Source organism: Phyllobates terribilis, unplaced genomic scaffold (assembly GCF_046119375.1).
Source record: "Phyllobates terribilis strain yellow unplaced genomic scaffold, ASM4611937v1 Scaffold_10__3_contigs__length_209671492, whole genome shotgun sequence".
In the NCBI taxonomy this organism is placed as follows: domain Eukaryota; kingdom Metazoa; phylum Chordata; class Amphibia; order Anura; family Dendrobatidae; genus Phyllobates; species Phyllobates terribilis.
Window position 1 is genome coordinate 20,434,723 of NW_027362770.1, and position 23,805 is coordinate 20,458,527.

The window sequence follows — 23,805 nt, forward strand, 5'->3', positions numbered from 1 at the left end:
CAACTAGGGTTAGCGTCACGACAACTAGGGTTAGCGTCAGGACAACTAGGGTTAGCGTCAGGACAACTAGGGTTAGCGTCAGGACAACTAGGGTTTCCGTCAGGACAACTAGGGTTAGCGTCAGGACAACTAGGGTTAGCGTCAGGACAACTAGGTTTAGCGTCAGGACAACTAGGGTTAGCGTCAGGACAACTAGGGTTAGCGTCAGGACAACTAGGGTTAGCGTCACGACAACTAGGGTTAGCATCAGGACAACTAGGGTTGGCGTCACGACAACTAGGGTTAGCATCAGGACAACTAGGGTTAGCGTCAGGACAACTAGGGTTAGCGTCAGGACAACTAGGGTTAGCGTCAGGACAACTAGGGTTACCGTCAGGACAACTAGGGTTAGCATCAGGACAACTAGGTTTAGCGTCAGGACAACTAGGGTTAGCGTCAGGACAACTAGGGTTAGCGTCAGGACAACTAGGGTTACCGTCAGGACAACTAGGGTTAGCGTCAGGACAACTAGGTTTAGCGTCAGGACAACTAGGGTTAGCATCATGACAACTAGGGTTAGCGTCAGGACAACTAGGGTTAGCGTCAGGACAACTAGGGTTAGCGTCACGACAACTAGGGTTAGCGTCAGGACAACTAGGGTTAGCGTCAGGACAACTAGGGATAGCGTCACGACAACTAGGGTTAGCGTCAGGACAACTAGAGTTAGCGTCACGACAACTAGGGTTAGCGTCAGGACAACTAGGGTTAGCGTCAGGACAACTAGGGTTAGCGTCACGACAACTAGGGTTAGCGTCAGGACAACTAGGGTTAGCGTCAGGACAACTAGGGTTAGCGTCACGACAACTAGGGTTAGCGTCAGGACAACTAGGGTTAGCGTCACGACAACTAGGGTTAGCTTCAGGACAACTAGGGTTAGCATCAGGACAACTAGGGTTAGCGTCAGGACAACTAGGGTTACCGTCAGGACAACTAGGGTTAGCATCAGGACAACTAGGGTTACCGTCAGGACAACTAAGGTTAGCGTCAGGACAACTAGGGTTAGCGTCAGGACAACTAGAGTTAGCGTCAGGACAACTAGGGTTAGCGTCAGGACAACTAGGGTTAGCGTCAGGACAACTACGGTTAGCGTCACGACAACTAGGGTTAGCGTTACGACAACTAGGGTTGGCGTCAGGACAACTAGGGTTAGCGTCACGACAACTAGGGTTAGCGTCAGGACAACTAGGGTTAGCGTCAGGACAACTAGGGTTACCGTCAGGACAACTAGGGTTACCGTCAGGACAACTAGGGTTAGCGTCAGGACAACTAGGGTTAGCGTCAGGACAACTAGGTTTAGCGTCAGGACAACTAGGGTTAGCGTCAGGACAACTAGGGTTAGCGTCAGGACAACTAGGGTTAGCGTCACGACAACTAGGGTTAGCATCAGGACAACTAGGGTTGGCGTCACGACAACTAGGGTTAGCATCAGGACAACTAGGGTTAGCGTCAGGACAACTAGGGTTAGCGTCAGGACAACTAGGGATAGCGTCAGGACAACTAGGGTTAGCGTCAGGACAACTAGGGTTAGCGTCACGACAACTAGGGTTAGCGTCAGGACAACTAGGGTTAGCGTCAGGACAACTAGGGTTAGCGTCAGGACAACTAGGGTTAGCGTCACGACAACTAGGGTTAGCGTCAGGACCACTAGGGTTAGCGTCACGACAACTAGGGTTAGCGTCACGACAACTAGGGTTAGAGTCAGGACAACTAGGGTTAGCATCAGGACAACTAGGGTTAGCGTCAGGACGACTAGGGTTAGCGTCAGGACAAGTAGGGTTAGCGTCAGGACAACTAGGGTTAGCGTCAGGACAACTAGGGTTAGCGTCAGGACAACTAGGGTTAGCGTCAGGACAAGTAGGGTTAGCGTCAGGACAACTAGGGTTAGCGTCAGGACAAATAGGGTTAGCGTCAGGACAACTAGGGTTAGCGTCAGGACAACTAGGGTTAGCGTCAGGACAACTAGGGTTAGCGTCAGGACAAGTAGGGTTAGCGTCAGGACAACTAGGGTTAGCGTCAGGACAACTAGGGTTAGCATCAGGACAACTAGGGTTAGCGTCAGGACAACTAGGGTTAGCGTCAGGACAACTAGGGTTAGCGTCAGGACAACTAGGGTTAGCGTCACGACAACTAGGGTTAGCATCAGGACAACTAGGGTTGGCATCACGACAACTAGGGTTAGCATCAGGACAACTAGGGTTAGCGTCAGGACAACTAGGGTTAGCGTCACGACAACTAGGGTTAGCGTCACGACAACTAGGGTTAGCGTCAGGACAACTAGGGTTAGCGTCACGACAACTAGGGTTAGCGTCACGACAACTAGGGTTAGAGTCAGGACAACTAGGGTTAGCATCAGGACAACTAGGGTTAGCGTCACGACAACTAGGGTTAGCGTCACGACAACTAGGGTTAGCGTCAGGACCACTAGGGTTAGCGTCACGACAACTAGGGTTAGCGTCACGACAACTAGGGTTAGAGTCAGGACAACTAGGGTTAGCATCAGGACAACTAGGGTTAGCGTCAGGACGACTAGGGTTAGCGTCAGGACAAGTAGGGTTAGCGTCAGGACAACTAGGGTTAGCGTCAGGACAACTAGGGTTAGCGTCAGGACAACTAGGGTTAGCGTCAGGACAAGTAGGGTTAGCGTCAGGACAACTAGGGTTAGCGTCAGGACAAATAGGGTTAGCGTCAGGACAACTAGGGTTAGCGTCAGGACAACTAGGGTTAGCGTCAGGACAACTAGGGTTAGCGTCAGGACAAGTAGGGTTAGCGTCAGGACAACTAGGGTTAGCGTCAGGACAACTAGGGTTAGCATCAGGACAACTAGGGTTAGCGTCAGGACAACTAGGGTTAGCGTCAGGACAAGTAGGGTTAGCGTCAGGACAACTAGGGTTAGCGTCACGACAACTAGGGTTAGCATCAGGACAACTAGGGTTGGCATCACGACAACTAGGGTTAGCATCAGGACAACTAGGGTTAGCGTCAGGACAACTAGGGTTAGCGTCACGACAACTAGGGTTAGCGTCACGACAACTAGGGTTAGCGTCAGGACAACTAGGGTTAGCGTCACGACAACTAGGGTTAGCGTCAGGACAACTAGGGTTAGCGTCAGGACAACTAGGGTTAGCGTCAGGACAACTAGGGTTAGCGTCAGGACAAGTAGGGTTAGCGTCAGGACAACTAGGGTTAGCGTCACGACAACTAGGGTTAGCGTCAGGACAAGTAGGGTTAGCGTCAGGACAACTAGGGTTAGCGTCAGGACAACTAGGGTTAGCGTCAGGACAACTAGGGTTAGCGTCAGGACAACTAGGGTTAGCATCAGGACATCTAGGGTTAGCGTCAGGACAACTAGGGTTAGCGTCAGGACAACTAGGGTTAGCGTCAGGACAACTAGGGTTAGCGTCACCACAACTAGGGTTAGCATTAGGACAACTAGGGTTGGCATCACGACAACTAGGGTTAGCATCAGGACAACTAGGGTTAGCGTCAGGACAACTAGGGTTAGCGTCAGGACAACTAGGGTTAGCGTCACGACAACTAGGGTTAGCGTCAGGACAACTAGGGTTAGCGTCACTACAACTAGGGTTAGCGTCAGGACAACTAGGGTTAGCGTCAGGACAACTAGGGTTAGCGTCAGGACAACTAGGGATAGCGTCACGACAACTAGGGTTAGCGTCAGGACAACTAGAGTTAGCGTCACGACAACTAGGGTTAGCGTCAGGACAACTAGGGTTAGCGTCAGGACAACTAGGGTTAGCGTCAGGACAACTAGGGTTAGCGTCACGACAACTAGGGTTAGCGTCAGGACAACTAGGGTTAGCGTCAGGACAACTAGGGATAGCGTCACGACAACTAGGGTTAGCGTCAGGACAACTAGAGTTAGCGTCACGACAACTAGGGTTAGCGTCAGGACAACTAGGGTTAGCGTCAGGACAACTAGGGTTAGCGTCAGGACAACTAGGGTTAGCGTCACGACAACTAGGGTTAGCGTCAGGACAACTAGGGTTAGCGTCAGGACAACTAGGGTTAGCGTCACGACAACTAGGGTTAGCGTCAGGACAACTAGGGTTAGCGTCACGACAACTAGGGTTAGCTTCAGGACAACTAGGGTTAGCATCAGGACAACTAGGGTTAGCGTCAGGACAACTAGGGTTACCGTCAGGACAACTAGGGTTAGCGTCAGGACAACTAGGGTTAGCGTCAGGACAACTAGGGTTAGCGTCAGGACAACTAGGGTTAGCGTCAGGACAACTAGGGTTAGCGTCAGGACAACTAGGGTTACCGTCAGGACAACTAAGATTAGCGTCAGGACAACTAGGATTAGCGTCAGGACAACTAGGGTTAGCGTCAGGACAACTAGGGTTAGCGTCAGGACAACTAGGGTTAGCGTCAGGACAACTAGGGTTAGCTTCAGGACAACTAGGGTTAGCGTCAGGACAACTAGGGTTTGCGTCAGGACAACTAGGGTTAGCGTCAGGACAACTAGGGCTAGCGTCAGGACAACTAGGGTTAGCGTCAGGACAACTAAGGTTAGCGTCAGGACAACTAGGGTTAGCGTCAGGACAACTAGGGTTAGCGTCAGGACAACTAGGGTTAGCTTCAGGACAACTAGGCTTAGCGTCAGGACAACTAGGGTTAGCGTCAGGACAACTAGGGTTACCGTCAGGACAACTAAGGTTAGCGACAGGACAACTAGGGTTAGCGTCAGGACAACTAGGGTTAGCGTCAGGACAACTAGGGTTAGCGTCAGGACAACTAGGGTTAGCGTCAGGACAACTAGGGTTAGCGTCAGGACAACTAGGGTTAGCGTCAGGACAACTAGGGTTAGCATCAGGACATCTAGGGTTAGCGTCAGGACAACTAGGGTTAGCGTCAGGACAACTAGGGTTAGCGTCAGGACAACTAGGGTTAGCGTCACCACAACTAGGGTTAGCATCAGGACAACTAGGGTTGGCATCACGACAACTAGGGTTAGCATCAGGACAACTAGGGTTAGCGTCAGGACAACTAGGGTTAGCGTCAGGACAACTAGGGTTAGCGTCACGACAACTAGGGTTAGCGTCAGGACAACTAGGGTTAGCGTCACTACAACTAGGGTTAGCGTCAGGACAACTAGGGTTAGCGTCAGGACAACTAGGGTTAGCGTCAGGACAACTAGGGATAGCGTCACGACAACTAGGGTTAGCGTCAGGACAACTAGAGTTAGCGTCACGACAACTAGGGTTAGCGTCAGGACAACTAGGGTTAGCGTCAGGACAACTAGGGTTAGCGTCAGGACAACTAGGGTTAGCGTCACGACAACTAGGGTTAGCGTCAGGACAACTAGGGTTAGCGTCAGGACAACTAGGGATAGCGTCACGACAACTAGGGTTAGCGTCAGGACAACTAGAGTTAGCGTCACGACAACTAGGGTTAGCGTCAGGACAACTAGGGTTAGCGTCAGGACAACTAGGGTTAGCGTCAGGACAACTAGGGTTAGCGTCACGACAACTAGGGTTAGCGTCAGGACAACTAGGGTTAGCGTCAGGACAACTAGGGTTAGCGTCACGACAACTAGGGTTAGCGTCAGGACAACTAGGGTTAGCGTCACGACAACTAGGGTTAGCTTCAGGACAACTAGGGTTAGCATCAGGACAACTAGGGTTAGCGTCAGGACAACTAGGGTTACCGTCAGGACAACTAGGGTTAGCGTCAGGACAACTAGGGATAGCGTCAGGACAACTAGGTTTAGCGTCAGGACAACCAGGGTTAGCGTCAGGACAACTAGGGTTAGCGTCAGGACAACTAGGGTTAGCGTCAGGACAACTAGGGTTAGCGTCAGGACAACTAGGGTTACCGTCAGGACAACTAAGGTTAGCGTCAGGACAACTAGGATTAGCGTCAGGACAACTAGGGTTAGCGTCAGGACAACTAGGGTTAGCGTCAGGACAACTAGGGTTAGCGTCAGGACAACTAGGGTTAGCTTCAGGACAACTAGGGTTAGCGTCAGGACAACTAGGGTTTGCGTCAGGACAACTAGGGTTAGCGTCAGGACAACTAGGGTTAGCGTCAGGACAACTAGGGTTAGCGTCAGGACAACTAGGGTTAGCGTCAGGACAACTAGGGTTAGCGTCAGGACAACTAGGGTTAGCTTCAGGACAACTAGGGTTAGCGTCAGGACAACTAGGGTTAGCGTCAGGACAACTAGGGTTACCGTCAGGACAACTAAGGTTAGCGACAGGACAACTAGGGTTAGCGTCAGGACAACTAGGGTTAGCGTCAGGACAACTAGGGTTAGCGTCAGGACAACTAGGGTTAGCGTCAGGACAACTAGGGTTAGCGTCAGGACAACTAGGGTTAGCGTCAGGACAAGTAGGGTTAGCGTCAGGACAACTAGGGTTAGCGTCACGACAACTAGGGTTAGCGTCAGGACAAGTAGGGTTAGCGTCAGGACAACTAGGGTTAGCGTCAGGACAACTAGGGTTAGCGTCAGGACAACTAGGGTTAGCGTCAGGACAACTAGGGTTAGCATCAGGACATCTAGGGTTAGCGTCAGGACAACTAGGGTTAGCGTCAGGACAACTAGGGTTAGCGTCAGGACAACTAGGGTTAGCGTCACCACAACTAGGGTTAGCATCAGGACAACTAGGGTTGGCATCACGACAACTAGGGTTAGCATCAGGACAACTAGGGTTAGCGTCAGGACAACTAGGGTTAGCGTCAGGACAACTAGGGTTAGCGTCACGACAACTAGGGTTAGCGTCAGGACAACTAGGGTTAGCGTCACTACAACTAGGGTTAGCGTCAGGACAACTAGGGTTAGCGTCAGGACAACTAGGGTTAGCGTCAGGACAACTAGGGATAGCGTCACGACAACTAGGGTTAGCGTCAGGACAACTAGAGTTAGCGTCACGACAACTAGGGTTAGCGTCAGGACAACTAGGGTTAGCGTCAGGACAACTAGGGTTAGCGTCAGGACAACTAGGGTTAGCGTCAGGACAACTAGGGTTAGCGTCAGGACAACTAGGGTTAGCGTCAGGACAACTAGGGATAGCGTCACGACAACTAGAGTTAGCGTCACGACAACTAGGGTTAGCGTCAGGACAACTAGGGTTAGCGTCAGGACAACTAGGGTTAGCGTCAGGACAACTAGGGTTAGCGTCAGGACAACTAGGGTTAGCGTCACGACAACTAGGGTTAGCGTCAGGACAACTAGGGTTAGCGTCAGGACAACTAGGGTTAGCGTCACGACAACTAGGGTTAGCGTCAGGACAACTAGGGTTAGCTTCAGGACAACTAGGGTTAGCATCAGGACAACTAGGGTTAGCATCAGGACAACTAGGGTTACCGTCAGGACAACTAGGGTTATCGTCAGGACAACTAGGGTTAGCGTCAGGACAACTAGGGATAGCGTCAGGACAACTAGGTTTAGCGTCAGGACAACCAGGGTTAGCGTCAGGACAACTAGGGTTAGCGTCAGGACAACTAGGGTTAGCGTCAGGACAACTAGGGTTAGCGTCAGGACAACTAGGGTTACCGTCAGGACAACTAAGGTTAGCGTCAGGACAACTAGGATTAGCGTCAGGACAACTAGGGTTAGCGTCAGGACAACTAGGGTTAGCGTCAGGACAACTAGGGTTAGCGTCAGGACAACTAGGGTTAGCTTCAGGACAACTAGGGTTAGCGTCAGGACAACTAGGGTTTGCGTCAGGACAACTAGGGTTAGCGTCAGGACAACTAGGGTTAGCGTCAGGACAACTAGGGTTAGCGTCAGGACAACTAAGGTTAGCGTCAGGACAACTAGGGTTAGCGTCAGGACAACTAGGGTTAGCGTCAGGACAACTAGGGTTAGCGTCAGGACAACTAGGGTTAGCTTCAGGACAACTAGGCTTAGCGTCAGGACAACTAGGGTTAGCGTCAGGACAACTAGGGTTAGCATCAGGACATCTAGGGTTAGCGTCAGGACAACTAGGGTTAGCGTCAGGACAACTAGGGTTAGCGTCAGGACAACTAGGGTTAGCGTCACCACAACTAGGGTTAGCATCAGGACAACTAGGGTTGGCATCACGACAACTAGGGTTAGCATCAGGACAACTAGGGTTAGCGTCAGGACAACTAGGGTTAGCGTCAGGACAACTAGGGTTAGCGTCACGACAACTAGGGTTAGCGTCAGGACAACTAGGGTTAGCGTCACTACAACTAGGGTTAGCGTCAGGACAACTAGGGTTAGCGTCAGGACAACTAGGGTTAGCGTCAGGACAACTAGGGATAGCGTCACGACAACTAGGGTTAGCGTCAGGACAACTAGAGTTAGCGTCACGACAACTAGGGTTAGCGTCAGGACAACTAGGGTTAGCGTCAGGACAACTAGGGTTAGCGTCAGGACAACTAGGGTTAGCGTCACGACAACTAGGGTTAGCGTCAGGACAACTAGGGTTAGCGTCAGGACAACTAGGGATAGCGTCACGACAACTAGGGTTAGCGTCAGGACAACTAGAGTTAGCGTCACGACAACTAGGGTTAGCGTCAGGACAACTAGGGTTAGCGTCAGGACAACTAGGGTTAGCGTCAGGACAACTAGGGTTAGCGTCACGACAACTAGGGTTAGCGTCAGGACAACTAGGGTTAGCGTCAGGACAACTAGGGTTAGCGTCACGACAACTAGGGTTAGCGTCAGGACAACTAGGGTTAGCGTCACGACAACTAGGGTTAGCTTCAGGACAACTAGGGTTAGCATCAGGACAACTAGGGTTACCGTCAGGACAACTAGGGTTACCGTCAGGACAACTAGGGTTAGCGTCAGGACAACTAGGGATAGCGTCAGGACAACTAGGTTTAGCGTCAGGACAACCAGGGTTAGCGTCAGGACAACTAGGGTTAGCGTCAGGACAACTAGGGTTAGCGTCAGGACAACTAGGGTTAGCGTCAGGACAACTAGGGTTACCGTCAGGACAACTAAGGTTAGCGTCAGGACAACTAGGATTAGCGTCAGGACAACTAGGGTTAGCGTCAGGACAACTAGGGTTAGCGTCAGGACAACTAGGGTTAGCGTCAGGACAACTAGGGTTAGCTTCAGGACAACTAGGGTTAGCGTCAGGACAACTAGGGTTTGCGTCAGGACAACTAGGGTTAGCGTCAGGACAACTAGGGTTAGCGTCAGGACAACTAGGGTTAGCGTCAGGACAACTAAGGTTAGCGTCAGGACAACTAGGGTTAGCGTCAGGACAACTAGGGTTAGCGTCAGGACAACTAGGGTTAGCGTCAGGACAACTAGGGTTAGCTTCAGGACAACTAGGCTTAGCGTCAGGACAACTAGGGTTAGCGTCAGGACAACTAGGGTTACCGTCAGGACAACTAAGGTTAGCGACAGGACAACTAGGGTTAGCGTCAGGACAACTAGGGTTAGCGTCAGGACAACTAGGGTTAGCGTCAGGACAACTAGGGTTAGCGTCAGGACAACTAGGGTTAGCGTCAGGACAACTAGGGTTAGCGTCAGGACAACTAGGGTTAGCATCAGGACATCTAGGGTTAGCGTCAGGACAACTAGGGTTAGCGTCAGGACAACTAGGGTTAGCGTCAGGACAACTAGGGTTAGCGTCACCACAACTAGGGTTATCATCAGGACAACTAGGGTTGGCATCACGACAACTAGGGTTAGCATCAGGACAACTAGGGTTAGCGTCAGGACAACTAGGGTTAGCGTCAGGACAACTAGGGTTAGCGTCACGACAACTAGGGTTAGCGTCAGGACAACTAGGGTTAGCGTCACTACAACTAGGGTTAGCATCAGGACAACTAGGGTTAGCGTCAGGACAACTAGGGTTAGCGTCAGGACAACTAGGGATAGCGTCACGACAACTAGGGTTAGCGTCAGGACAACTAGAGTTAGCGTCACGACAACTAGGGTTAGCGTCAGGACAACTAGGGTTAGCGTCAGGACAACTAGGGTTAGCGTCAGGACAACTAGGGTTAGCGTCACGACAACTAGGGTTAGCGTCAGGACAACTAGGGTTAGCGTCAGGACAACTAGGGATAGCGTCACGACAACTAGGGTTAGCGTCAGGACAACTAGAGTTAGCGTCACGACAACTAGGGTTAGCGTCAGGACAACTAGGGTTAGCGTCAGGACAACTAGGGTTAGCGTCAGGACAACTAGGGTTAGCGTCACGACAACTAGGGTTAGCGTCAGGACAACTAGGGTTAGCGTCAGGACAACTAGGGTTAGCGTCACGACAACTAGGGTTAGCGTCAGGACAACTAGGGTTAGCGTCACGACAACTAGGGTTAGCTTCAGGACAACTAGGGTTAGCATCAGGACAACTAGGGTTAGCGTCAGGACAACTAGGGTTACCGTTCGGACAACTAGGGTTAGCGTCAGGACAACTAGGGATAGCGTCAGGACAACTAGGTTTAGCGTCAGGACAACCAGGGTTAGCGTCAGGACAACTAGGGTTAGCGTCAGGACAACTAGGGTTAGCGTCAGGACAACTAGGGTTACCGTCAGGACAACTAAGGTTAGCGTCAGGACAACTAGGATTAGCGTCAGGACAACTAGGGTTAGCGTCAGGACAACTAGGGTTAGCGTCAGGACAACTAGGGTTAGCGTCAGGACAACTAGGGTTAGCTTCAGGACAACTAGGGTTAGCGTCAGGACAACTAGGGTTTGCGTCAGGACAACTAGGGTTTGCGTCAGGACAACTAGGGTTAGCGTCAGGACAACTAGGGTTAGCGTCAGGACAACTAGGGTTAGCGTCAGGACAACTAGGGTTAGCGTCAGGACAACTAGGGTTAGCGTCAGGACAACTAGGGTTAGCGTCAGGACAACTAGGGTTAGCTTCAGGACAACTAGGGTTAGCGTCAGGACAACTAGGGTTAGCGTCAGGACAACTAGGGTTACCGTCAGGACAACTAAGGTTAGCGACAGGACAACTAGGGTTAGCGTCAGGACAACTAGGGTTAGCGTCAGGACAACTAGGGTTAGCGTCAGGACAACTAGGGTTAGCGTCAGGACAACTAGGGTTAGCTTCAGGACAACTAGGGTTAGCGTCAGGACAACTAGGGTTTGCGTCAGGACAACTAGGGTTAGCGTCAGGACAACTAGGGTTAGCATCAGGACAACTAGGGTTGGCATCACGACAACTAGGGTTAGCATCAGGACAACTAGGGTTAGCGTCAGGACAACTAGGGTTAGCGTCAGGACAACTAGGGTTAGCGTCACGACAACTAGGGTTAGCGTCAGGACAACTAGGGTTAGCGTCACGACAACTAGGGTTAGCGTCAGGACAACTAGAGTTAGCGTCACGACAACTAGGGTTAGCGTCAGGACAACTAGGGTTAGCGTCAGGACAACTAGGGTTAGCGTCAGGACAACTAGGGTTAGCGTCACGACAACTAGGGTTAGCGTCAGGACAACTAGGGTTAGCGTCAGGACAACTAGGGTTAGCGTCACGACAACTAGGGTTAGCGTCAGGACAACTAGGGTTAGCGTCACGACAACTAGGGTTAGCTTCAGGACAACTAGGGTTAGCATCAGGACAACTAGGGTTAGCGTCAGGACAACTAGGGTTACCGTCAGGACAACTAGGGTTAGCGTCAGGACAACTAGGGATAGCGTCAGGACAACTAGGTTTAGCGTCAGGACAACCAGGGTTAGCGTCAGGACAACTAGGGTTAGCGTCAGGACAACTAGGGTTAGCGTCAGGACAACTAGGGTTACCGTCAGGACAACTAAGGTTAGCGTCAGGACAACTAGGATTAGCGTCAGGACAACTAGGGTTAGCGTCAGGACAACTAGGGTTAGCGTCAGGACAACTAGGGTTAGCGTCAGGACAACTAGGGTTAGCTTCAGGACAACTAGGGTTAGCGTCAGGACAACTAGGGTTTGCGTCAGGACAACAAGGGTTTGCGTCAGGACAACTAGGGTTAGCGTCAGGACAACTAGGGTTAGCGTCAGGACAACTAGGGTTAGCGTCAGGACAACTAGGGTTAGCGTCAGGACAACTAGGGTTAGCGTCAGGACAACTAGGGTTAGCTTCAGGACAACTAGGGTTAGCGTCAGGACAACTAGGGTTAGCGTCAGGACAACTAGGGTTACCGTCAGGACAACTAAGGTTAGCGACAGGACAACTAGGGTTAGCGTCAGGACAAGTAGGGTTAGCGTCAGGACAACTAGGGTTAGCGTCAGGACAACTAGGGTTAGCGTCAGGACAACTAGGGTTAGCGTCAGGACAACTAGGGTTAGCGTCAGGACAACTAGGGTTAGCATCAGGACATCTAGGGTTAGCGTCAGGACAACTAGGGTTAGCGTCAGGACAACTAGGGTTAGCGTCAGGACAACTAGGGTTAGCATCAGGACAACTAGGGTTGGCATCACGACAACTAGGGTTAGCATCAGGACAACTAGGGTTAGCGTCAGGACAACTAGGGTTAGCGTCAGGACAACTAGGGTTAGCGTCACGACAACTAGGGTTAGCGTCAGGACAACTAGGGTTAGCGTCACTACAACTAGGGTTAGCGTCACTACAACTAGGGTTAGCGTCAGGACAACTAGGGTTAGCGTCAGGACAACTAGGGTTAGCGTCAGGACAACTAGGGATAGCGTCACGACAACTAGGGTTAGCGTCAGGACAACTAGAGTTAGCGTCACGACAACTAGGGTTAGCGTCAGGACAACTAGGGTTAGCGTCAGGACAACTAGGTTTAGCGTCAGGACAACTAGGGTTAGCGTCAGGACAACTAGGGTTAGCGTCACGACAACTAGGGTTAGCGTCAGGACAACTAGGGTTAGCGTCAGGACAACTAGGTTTAGCGTCAGGACAACTAGGGTTAGCATCATGACAACTAGGGTTAGCGTCAGGACAACTAGGGTTAGCGTCAGGACAACTAGGGTTAGCGTCACGACAACTAGGGTTAGCGTCAGGACAACTAGGGTTAGCGTCAGGACAACTAGGGATAGCGTCACGACAACTAGGGTTAGCGTCAGGACAACTAGAGTTAGCGTCACGACAACAAGGGTTAGCGTCAGGACAACTAGGGTTAGCGTCAGGACAACTAGGGTTAGCGTCAGGACAACTAGGGTTAGCGTCACGACAACTAGGGTTAGCGTCAGGACAACTAGGGTTAGCGTCAGGACAACTAGGGTTAGCGTCAGGACAACTAGGGTTAGCGTCAGGACAACTAGGGTTAGCGTCACGACAACTAGGGTTAGCGTCAGGACAACTAGGGTTAGCGTCAGGACAACTAGGGTTAGCGTCACGACAACTAGGGTTAGCGTCAGGACAACTAGGGTTAGCGTCACGACAACTAGGGTTAGCTTCAGGACAACTAGGGTTAGCATCAGGACAACTAGGGTTAGCGTCAGGACAACTAGGGTTACCGTCAGGACAACTAGGGTTAGCGTCAGGACAACTAGGGATAGCGTCAGGACAACTAGGTTTAGCGTCAGGACAACCAGGGTTAGCGTCAGGACAACTAGGGTTAGCGTCAGGACAACTAGGGTTAGCGTCAGGACAACTAGGGTTAGCGTCAGGACAACTAGGGTTACCGTCAGGACAACTAAGGTTAGCGTCAGGACAACTAGGATTAGCGTCAGGACAACTAGGGTTAGCGTCAGGACAACTAGGGTTAGCGTCAGGACAACTAGGGTTAGCGTCAGGACAACTAGGGTTAGCTTCAGGACAACTAGGGTTAGCGTCAGGACAACTAGGGTTTGCGTCAGGACAACTAGGGTTAGCGTCAGGACAACTAGGGTTAGCGTCAGGACAACTAGGGTTAGCGTCAGGACAACTAGGGTTAGCGTCAGGACAACTAGGGTTAGCGTCAGGACAACTAGGGTTAGCGTCAGGACAACTAGGGTTAGCTTCAGGACAACTAGGGTTAGCGTCAGGACAACTAGGGTTAGCGTCAGGACAACTAGGGTTACCGTCAGGACAACTAAGGTTAGCGACAGGACAACTAGGGTTAGCGTCAGGACAACTAGGGTTAGCGTCAGGACAACTAGGGTTAGCGTCAGGACAACTAGGGTTAGCGTCAGGACAACTAGGGTTAGCTTCAGGACAACTAGGGTTAGCGTCAGGACAACTAGGGTTTGCGTCAGGACAACTAGGGTTAGCGTCAGGACAACTAGGGTTAGCATCAGGACAACTAGGGTTGGCATCACGACAACTAGGGTTAGCATCAGGACAACTAGGGTTAGCGTCAGGACAACTAGGGTTAGCGTCAGGACAACTAGGGTTAGCGTCACGACAACTAGGGTTAGCGTCAGGACAACTAGGGTTAGCGTCACGACAACAAGGGTTAGCGTCAGGACAACTAGGGTTAGCGTCAGGACAACTAGGGTTAGCGTCAGGACAACTAGGGTTAGCGTCAGGACAAGTAGGGTTAGCGTCAGGACAACTAGGGTTAGCGTCACGACAACTAGGGTTAGCGTCAGGACAAGTAGGGTTAGCGTCAGGACAACTAGGGTTAGCGTCAGGACAACTAGGGTTAGCGTCAGGACAACTAGGGTTAGCGTCAGGACAACTAGGGTTAGCGTCAGGACAACTAGGGTTAGCATCAGGACATCTAGGGTTAGCGTCAGGACAACTAGGGTTAGCGTCAGGACAACTAGGGTTAGCGTCAGGACAACTAGGGTTAGCGTCACAACAACTAGGGTTAGCATCAGGACAACTAGGGTTGGCATCACGACAACTAGGGTTAGCATCAGGACAACTAGGGTTAGCGTCAGGACAACTAGGGTTAGCGTCAGGACAACTAGGGTTAGCGTCACGACAACTAGGGTTAGCGTCAGGACAACTAGGGTTAGCGTCACTACAACTAGGGTTAGCGTCAGGACAACTAGGGTTAGCGTCAGGACAACTAGGGTTAGCGTCAGGACAACTAGGGATAGCGTCACGACAACTAGGGTTAGCGTCAGGACAACTAGAGTTAGCGTCACGACAACTAGGGTTAGCGTCAGGACAACTAGGGTTAGCGTCAGGACAACTAGGTTTAGCGTCAGGACAACTAGGGTTAGCGTCAGGACAACTAGGGTTAGCGTCACGACAACTAGGGTTAGCGTCAGGACAACTAGGGTTAGCGTCAGGACAACTAGGTTTAGCGTCAGGACAACTAGGGTTAGCATCATGACAACTAGGGTTAGCGTCAGGACAACTAGGGTTAGCGTCAGGACAACTAGGGTTAGCGTCACGACAACTAGGGTTAGCGTCAGGACAACTAGGGTTAGCGTCAGGACAACTAGGGATAGCGTCACGACAACTAGGGTTAGCGTCAGGACAACTAGAGTTAGCGTCACGACAACAAGGGTTAGCGTCAGGACAACTAGGGTTAGCGTCAGGACAACTATGGTTAGCGTCAGGACAACTAGGGTTAGCGTCACGACAACTAGGGTTAGCGTCAGGACAACTAGGGTTAGCGTCAGGACAACTAGGGTTAGCGTCACGACAACTAGGGTTAGCGTCAGGACAACTAGGGTTAGCGTCACGACAACTAGGGTTAGCTTCAGGACAACTAGGGTTAGCATCAGGACAACTAGGGTTAGCGTCAGGACAACTAGGGTTAGCGTCAGGACAACTAGGGTTAGCGTCAGGACAACTAGGGTTAGCGTCAGGACAACTAGGGTTACCGTCAGGACAACTAAGGTTAGCGTCAGGACAACTAGGATTAGCGTCAGGACAACTAGGGTTAGCGTCAGGACAACTAGGGTTAGCGTCAGGACAACTAGGGTTAGCGTCAGGACAACTAGGGTTAGCTTCAGGACAACTAGGGTTAGCGTCAGGACAACTAGGGTTTGCGTCAGGACAACTAGGGTTAGCGTCAGGACAACTAGGGTTAGCGTCAGGACAACTAGGGTTAGCGTCAGGACAACTAAGGTTAGCGTCAGGACAACTAGGCTTAGCGTCAGGACAACTAGGGTTAGCGTCAGGACAACTAGGGTTAGCGTCAGGACAACTAGGGTTAGCTTCAGGACAACTAGGGTTAGCGTCCGGACAACTAGGGTTAGCGTCAGGACAACTAGGGTTACCGTCAGGACAACTAAGGTTAGCGACAGGACAACTAGGGTTAGCGTCAGGACAACTAGGGTTAGCGTCAGGACAACTAGGGTTAGCGTCAGGACAACTAGGGTTAGCGTCAGGACAACTAGGGTTAGCTTCAGGACAACTAGGGTTAGCGTCAGGACAACTAGGGTTTGCGTCAGGACAACTAGGGTTAGCGTCAGGACAACTAGGGTTAGCGTCAGGACAACTAGGGTTAGCGTCAGGACAACTAGGGTTAGCGTCACGTCAACTAGGGTTAGCGTCAGGACATCTAGGGTTAGCGTCAGGACAACTAGGGTTAGCGTCAGGACAACTAGGGTTAGCGTCAGGACAACTAGGGTTAGCGTCACGACAACTAGGGTTAGCGTCAGGACAACTAGAGTTAGCGTCAGGACAACTAGGGTTAGCGTCAGGACAACTAGGGTTAGCGTCAGGACAACTACGGTTAGCGTCACGACAACTAGGGTTAGCGTCACGACAACTAGGGTTGGCGTCAGGACAACTAGGGTTAGCGTCACGACAACTAGGGTTAGCGTCAGGACAACTAGGGTTAGCGTCAGGACAACTAGGGTTAGCGTCAGGACAACTAGGGTTACCGTCAGGACAACTAGGGTTAGCGTCAGGACAACTAGGGTTAGCGTCAGGACAACTAGGTTTAGCGTCAGGACAACTAGGGTTAGCGTCAGGACAACTAGGGTTAGCGTCAGGACAACTAGGGTTAGCGTCACGACAACTAGGGTTAGCGTCAGGACAACTAGGGTTAGCGTCAGGACAACTAGGGTTAGCGTCAGGACAACTAGGGTTAGCGTCACGACAACTAGGGTTAGCGTCAGGACAACTAGGGTTAGCGTCACGACAACTAGGGTTAGCGTCACGACAACTAGGGTTAGAGTCAGGACAACTAGGGTTAGCATCAGGACGACTAGGGTTAGCGTCAGGGCGACTAGGGTTAGCGTCAGGACAAGTAGGGTTAGCGTCAGGACAACTAGGGTTAGCGTCAGGACAACTAGGGTTAGCGTCAGGACAACTAGGGTTAGCGTCAGGACAACTAGGGTTAGCGTCAGGACAAGTAGGGTTAGCGTCAGGACAACTAGGGTTAGCGTCAGGACAACTAGGGTTAGCGTCAGGACAACTAGGGTTAGCGTCAGGACAAGTAGGGTTAGCGTCAGGACAACTAGGGTTAGCGTCAGGACAACTAGGGTTAGTATCAGGACAACTAGGGTTAGCGTCAGGACAACTAGGGTTAGCGTCAGGACAACTAGGGTTAGCGTCACGACAACTAGGGTTAGCATCAGGACAACTAGGGTTGGCATCACGACAACTAGGGTTAGCATCAGGACAACTAGGGTTAGCGTCAGGACAACTAGGGTTAGCGTCAGGACAACTAGGGTTAGCGTCACGACAACTAGGGTTAGCGTCAGGACAACTAGGGTTAGCGTCACGACAACTAGGGTTAGCGTCAGGACAACTAGGGTTAGCGTCAGGACAACTAGGGTTAGCTTCAGGACAACTAGGGTTAGCGTCAGGACAACTAGGGTTAGCGTCAGGACAAGTAGGGTTAGCGTCAGGACAACTAGGGTTAGCGTCACGACAACTAGGGTTAGCGTCAGGACAAGTAGGGTTAGCGTCAGGACAACTACGGTTAGCGTCAGGACAACTAGGGTTAGCGTCAGGACAACTAGGGTTAGCGTCAGGACAACTAGGGTTAGCATCAGGACATCTAGGGTTAGCGTCAGGACAACTAGGGTTAGCGTCAGGACAACTAGGGTTAGCGTCACAACAACTAGGGTTAGCATCAGGACAACTAGGGTTGGCATCACGACAACTAGGGTTAGCATCAGGACAACTAGGGTTAGCGTCAGGACAACTAGGGTTAGCGTCAGGACAACTAGGGTTAGCGTCACGACAACTAGGGTTAGCGTCAGGACAACTAGGGTTAGCGTCACTACAACTAGGGTTAGCGTCACGACAACTAGGGTTAGCGTCAGGACAACTAGGGTTAGCGTCAGGACAACTAGGGTTAGCGTCAGGACAACTAGGGTTAGCGTCAGGACAAGTAGGGTTAGCGTCAGGACAAGTAGGGTTAGCGTCAGGACAAGTAGGGTTAGCATCAGGACAACTCGGGTTAGCATCAGGACAACTCGGGTTAGCGTCAGGACAACTCGAGTTAGCGTCAGGACAAGTAGGGTTAGTGTCAGGACAACTCGGGTTAGCGTCAGGACAACTAGGGTTAGCGTCAGGACAACTAGGGATAGCGTCACGACAACTAGGGTTAGCGTCAGGACAACTAGAGTTAGCGTCACGACAACTAGGGTTAGCGTCAGGACAACTAGGGTTAGCGTCAGGACAACTAGGGTTAGCGTCAGGACAACTAGGGTTAGCGTCACGACAACTAGGGTTAGCGTCAGGACAACTAGGGTTAGCGTCAGGACAACTAGGGTTAGCGTCAGGACAACTAGGGTTACCGTCAGGACAACTAGGGTTAGCGTCAGGACAACTAGGGTTAGCGTCAGGACAACTAGGTTTAGCGTCAGGACAACTAGGGTTAGCGTCAGGACAACTAGGGTTAGCGTCAGGACAACTAGGGTTAGAGTCAGGACAACTAGGGTTAGCGTCAGGACAACTAGGGTTAGCGTCAGGACAACTAGGGTTAGCATCAGGACAACTAGGGTTACCGTCAGGACAACTAGGGTTAGCGTCAGGACAACTAGGTTTAGCGTCAGGACAACTAGGGTTAGCATCATGACAACTAGGGTTAGCGTCAGGACAACTAGGGTTAGCGTCAGGACAACTAGGGTTAGCGTCAGGACAACTAGGGTTAGCGTCACGACAACTAGGGTTAGCGTCAGGACAACAAGGGTTAGCGTCAGGACAACTAGGGATAGCGTCACGACAACTAGGGTTAGAGTCAGGACAACTAGAGTTAGCGTCACGACAACTAGGGTTAGCGTCAGGACAACTAGGGATAGCGTCAGGACAACTAGGGTTAGCGTCAGGACAACTAGGGTTAGCGTCACGACAACTAGGGTTAGCGTCAGGACAACTAGGGTTAGCATCAGGACAACTAGGGTTAGCGTCAGGACAACTAGGGTTACCGTCAGGACAACTAGGGTTAGCGTCAGGACAACTAGGGATAGCGTCAGGACAACTAGGTTTAGCGTCAGGACAACTAGGGTTAGCATCAGGACAACTAGGGTTAGCGTCAGGACAACTAGGGTTAGCGTCAGGACAACTAGGGTTAGCGTCACGACAACTAGGGTTAGCATCAGGACAACTAGGGTTGGCATCACGACAACTAGGGTTAGCATCAGGACAACTAGGGTTAGCGTCAGGACAACTAGGGTTAGCGTCAGGACAACTAGGGTTAGCGTCAGGACAACTAGGGTTAGCGTCAAGACAACTAGGGTTAGCGTCACGACAACTAGGGTTAGCGTCGGGACAACTAGGGTTAGCGTCACGACAACTAGGGTTAGCGTCAGGACAACTAGGGTTAGCGTCAGGACAACTAGGGTTAGCGTCAGGACAACTAGGGTTACCGTCAGGACAACTAGGGTTAGCGTCAGGACAACTAGGTTTAGCGTCAGGACAACTAGGGTTAGCATCATGACAACTAGGGTTAGCGTCAGGACAACTAGGGTTAGCGTCAGGACAACTAGGGTTAGCGTCAGGACAACTAGGGTTAGCGTCACGACAACTAGGGTTAGCGTCAGGACAACTAGGGTTAGCGTCAGGACAACTAGGGATAGCGTCAAGACAACTAGGGTTAGAGTCAGGACAACTAGAGTTAGCGTCACGACAACTAGGGTTAGCGTCAGGACAACTAGGGATAGCGTCAGGACAACTAGGGTTAGCGTCAGGACAACTAGGGTTAGCGTCACGACAACTAGGGTTAGCGTCAGGACAACTAGGGTTAGCGTCACGACAACTAGGGTTAGCGTCAGGACAACTAGGGTTAGCGTCAGGACAACTAGGGTTAGCGTCACGACAACTAGGGTTAGCGTCAGGACAACTAGGGTTAGCGTCAGGACAACTAGGGTTAGCGTCAGGACAACTAGGGATAGCGTCAGGACAACTAGGTTTAGCGTCAGGACAACTAGGGTTAGCATCAGGACAACTAGGGTTAGCGTCAGGACAACTAGGGTTAGCGTCAGGACAACTAGGGTTAGCGTCACGACAACTAGGGTTAGCATCAGGACAACTAGGGTTGGCATCACGACAACTAGGGTTAGCATCAGGACAACTAGGGTTAGCGTCAGGACAACTTGGGTTAGCGTCAGGACAACTAGGGTTAGCGTCAGGACAACTAGGGTTAGCGTCAGGACAACTAGGGTTAGCGTCACGACAACTAGGGTTAGCGTCAGGACAACTAGGGTTAGCGTCAGGACAACTAGGGTTAGCGTCAGGACAACTAGGGTTAGCGTCACGACAACTAGGGTTAGCGTCAGGACAACTAGGGTTAGCGTCACGACAACTAGGGTTAGCGTCACGACAACTAGGGTTAGCGTCAGGACAACTAGGGTTAGCGTCAGGACAACTAGGGTTACCGTCACGACAACTAGGGTTAGCGTCAGGACAACTAGGGTTAGCGTCAGGACAACTAGGGTTAGCGTCAGGACAACTAGGGTTAGCGTCAGGACAAGTAGGGTTAGCGTCAGGACAAGTAGGGTTAGCGTCAGGACAAGTAGGGATAGCGTCAGGACAACTCAGGTTAGCATCAGGACAACTCAGGTTAGCGTCAGGACAACTCGGGTTAGCGTCAGGACAAGTAGGGTTAGTGTCAGGACAACTCGGGTTAGCGTCAGGACAACTAGGGTTAGCGTCAGGACAACTCGGGTTAGCGTCAGGACAAATCGGGTTAGCGTCAGGACAAATCGGGTTAGCGTCAGGACAACTAGGGTTAGCGTCAGGACAACTAGGGTTAGCGTAAGGACAACTCGGGTTAGCGTCAGGACAACTCGGGTTAGCGTCAGGACAACTCGGGTTAGCGTCAGGACAACTCGGGTTAACGTCAGGAAAACTCGGGTTAGCGTCAGGAAAACTAGGGTTAGCGTCAGGACAACTAGGGTTAGCGTCAGGATAAATCGGGTTAGCGTCAGGACAACTAGGGTTAGCGTCAGGACAACTAGGGTTAGCGTCAGGACAACTCGGGTTAGCGTCAGGACAACTCGGGTTAGCGTCAGGACAAGTAGGGTTAGCGTCAGGACAAGTAGGGTTAGCGTCAGGACAAGTAGGGTTAGCGTCAGGACAACTAGGGTTAGCGTCACGACAACTAGGGTTAGCGTCAGGAGAACTAGGGTTAGCGTCATGACAACTAGGGTTAGCGTCAGGACAACTAGGGTTAGCGTCAGGACAACTAGGGTTAGAGTCACGACAACTAGGGTTAGCGTCACGACAACTAGGGTTAGCGTCAGGACAACTAGGGATAGCGTCACGACAACTAGGGTTAGAGTCAGGACAACTAGAGTTAGCGTCACGACAACTAGGGTTAGCGTCAGGACAACTAGGGATAGCGTCAGGACAACTAGGGTTAGCGTCAGGACAACTAGGGTTAGCGTCACGACAACTAGGGTTAGCGTCAGGACAACTAGGGTTAGCGTCACGACAACTAGGGTTAGCGTCAGGACAACTAGGGTTAGCATCAGGACAACTAGGGTTAGCGTCAGGACAACTAGGGTTACCGTCAGGACAACTAGGGTTAGCGTCAGGACAACTAGGGATAGCGTCAGGACAACTAGGTTTAGCGTCAGGACAACTAGGGTTAGCATCAGGACAACTAGGGTTAGCGTCAGGACAACTAGGGTTAGCGTCAGGACAACTAGGGTTAGCGTCACGACAAGTAGGGTTAGCATCAGGACAACTAGGGTTGGCATCACGACAACTAGGGTTAGCATCAGGACAACTAGGGTTAGCGTCAGGACAACTAGGGTTAGCGTCAGGACAACTAGGGTTAGCGTCAGGACAACTAGGGTTAGCGTCAGGACAACTAGGGTTAGCGTCAAGACAACTAGGGTTAGCGTCACGACAACTAGGGTTAGCGTCAGGACAACTAGGGTTAGCGTCACGACAACTAGGGTTAGCGTCAGGACAACTAGGGTTAGCGTCAGGACAACTAGGGTTAGCGTCAGGACAACTAGGGTTACCGTCAGGACAACTAGGGTTAGCGTCAGGACAACTAGGTTTAGCGTCAGGACAACTAGGGTTAGCATCATGACAACTAGGGTTAGCGTCAGGACAACTAGGGTTAGCGTCAGGACAACTAGGGTTAGCGTCAGGACAACTAGGGTTAGCGTCACGACAACTAGGGTTAGCGTCAGGACAACTAGGGTTAGCGTCAGGACAACTAGGGATAGCGTCACGACAACTAGGGTTAGAGTCAGGACAACTAGAGTTAGCGTCACGACAACTAGGGTTAGCGTCAGGACAACTAGGGATAGCGTCAGGACAACTAGGGTTAGCGTCAGGACAACTAGGGTTAGCGTCACGACAACTAGGGTTAGCGTCAGGACAACTAGGGTTAGCGTCACGACAACTAGGGTTAGCGTCAGGACAACTAGGGTTAGCGTCAGGACAACTAGAGTTAGCGTAACGACAACTAGGGTTAGCGTCAGGACAACTAGGGTTAGCGTCAGGACAACTAGGGTTAGCGTCAGGACAACTAGGGATAGCGTCAGGACAACTAGGTTTAGCGTCAGGACAACTAGGGTTAGCGTCAGGACAACTAGGGTTAGCGTCAGGACAACTAGGGTTAGCGTCAGGACAACTAGGGTTAGCATCAGGACAACTAGGGTTGGCATCACGACAACTAGGGTTAGCATCAGGACAACTAGGGTTAGCGTCAGGACAACTAGGGTTAGCGTCAGGACAACTAGGGTTAGCGTCAGGACAACTAGGGTTAGCGTCACGACAACTAGGGTTAGCGTCAGGACAACTAGGGTTAGCGTCAGGACAACTAGGGTTAGCGTCACGACAACTAGGGTTAGCGTCAGGACAACTAGGGTTAGCGTCACGACAACTAGGGTTAGCGTCACGACAACTAGGGTTAGCGTCAGGACAACTAGGGTTAGCGTCAGGACAACTAGGGTTACCGTCACGACAACTAGGGTTAGCGTCAGGACAACTAGGGTTAGCGTCAGGACAACTAGGGTTAGCGTCAGGACAAGTAGGGTTAGCGTCAGGACAAGTAGGGTTAGCGTCAGGACAAGTAGGGATAGCGTCAGGACAACTCAGGTTAGCATCAGGACAACTCAGGTTAGCGTCAGGACAACTCGGGTTAGCGTCAGGACAAGTAGGGTTAGTGTCAGGACAACTCGGGTTAGCGTCAGGACAACTAGGGTTAGCGTCAGGACAACTCGGGTTAGCGTCAGGACAAATCGGGTTAGCGTCAGGACAACTAGGGTTAGCGTCAGGACAACTAGGGTTAGCGTAAGGACAACTCGGGTTAGCGTCAGGACAACTCGGGTTAGCGTCAGGACAACTCGGGTTAGCGTCAGGACAACTCGGGTTAACGTCAGGAAAACTCGGGTTAGCGTCAGGAAAACTAGGGTTAGCGTCAGGACAACTAGGGTTAGCGTCAGGACAAATCGGGTTAGCGTCAGGACAACTAGGGTTAGCGTCAGGACAACTAGGGTTAGCGTCAGGACAACTCGGGTTAGCGTCAGGACAACTCGGGTTAGCGTCAGGACAACTCGGGTTAGCGTCAGGACAACTAGGGTTAGCGTCAGGACAAGTAGGGTTAGCGTCAGGACAACTAGGGTTA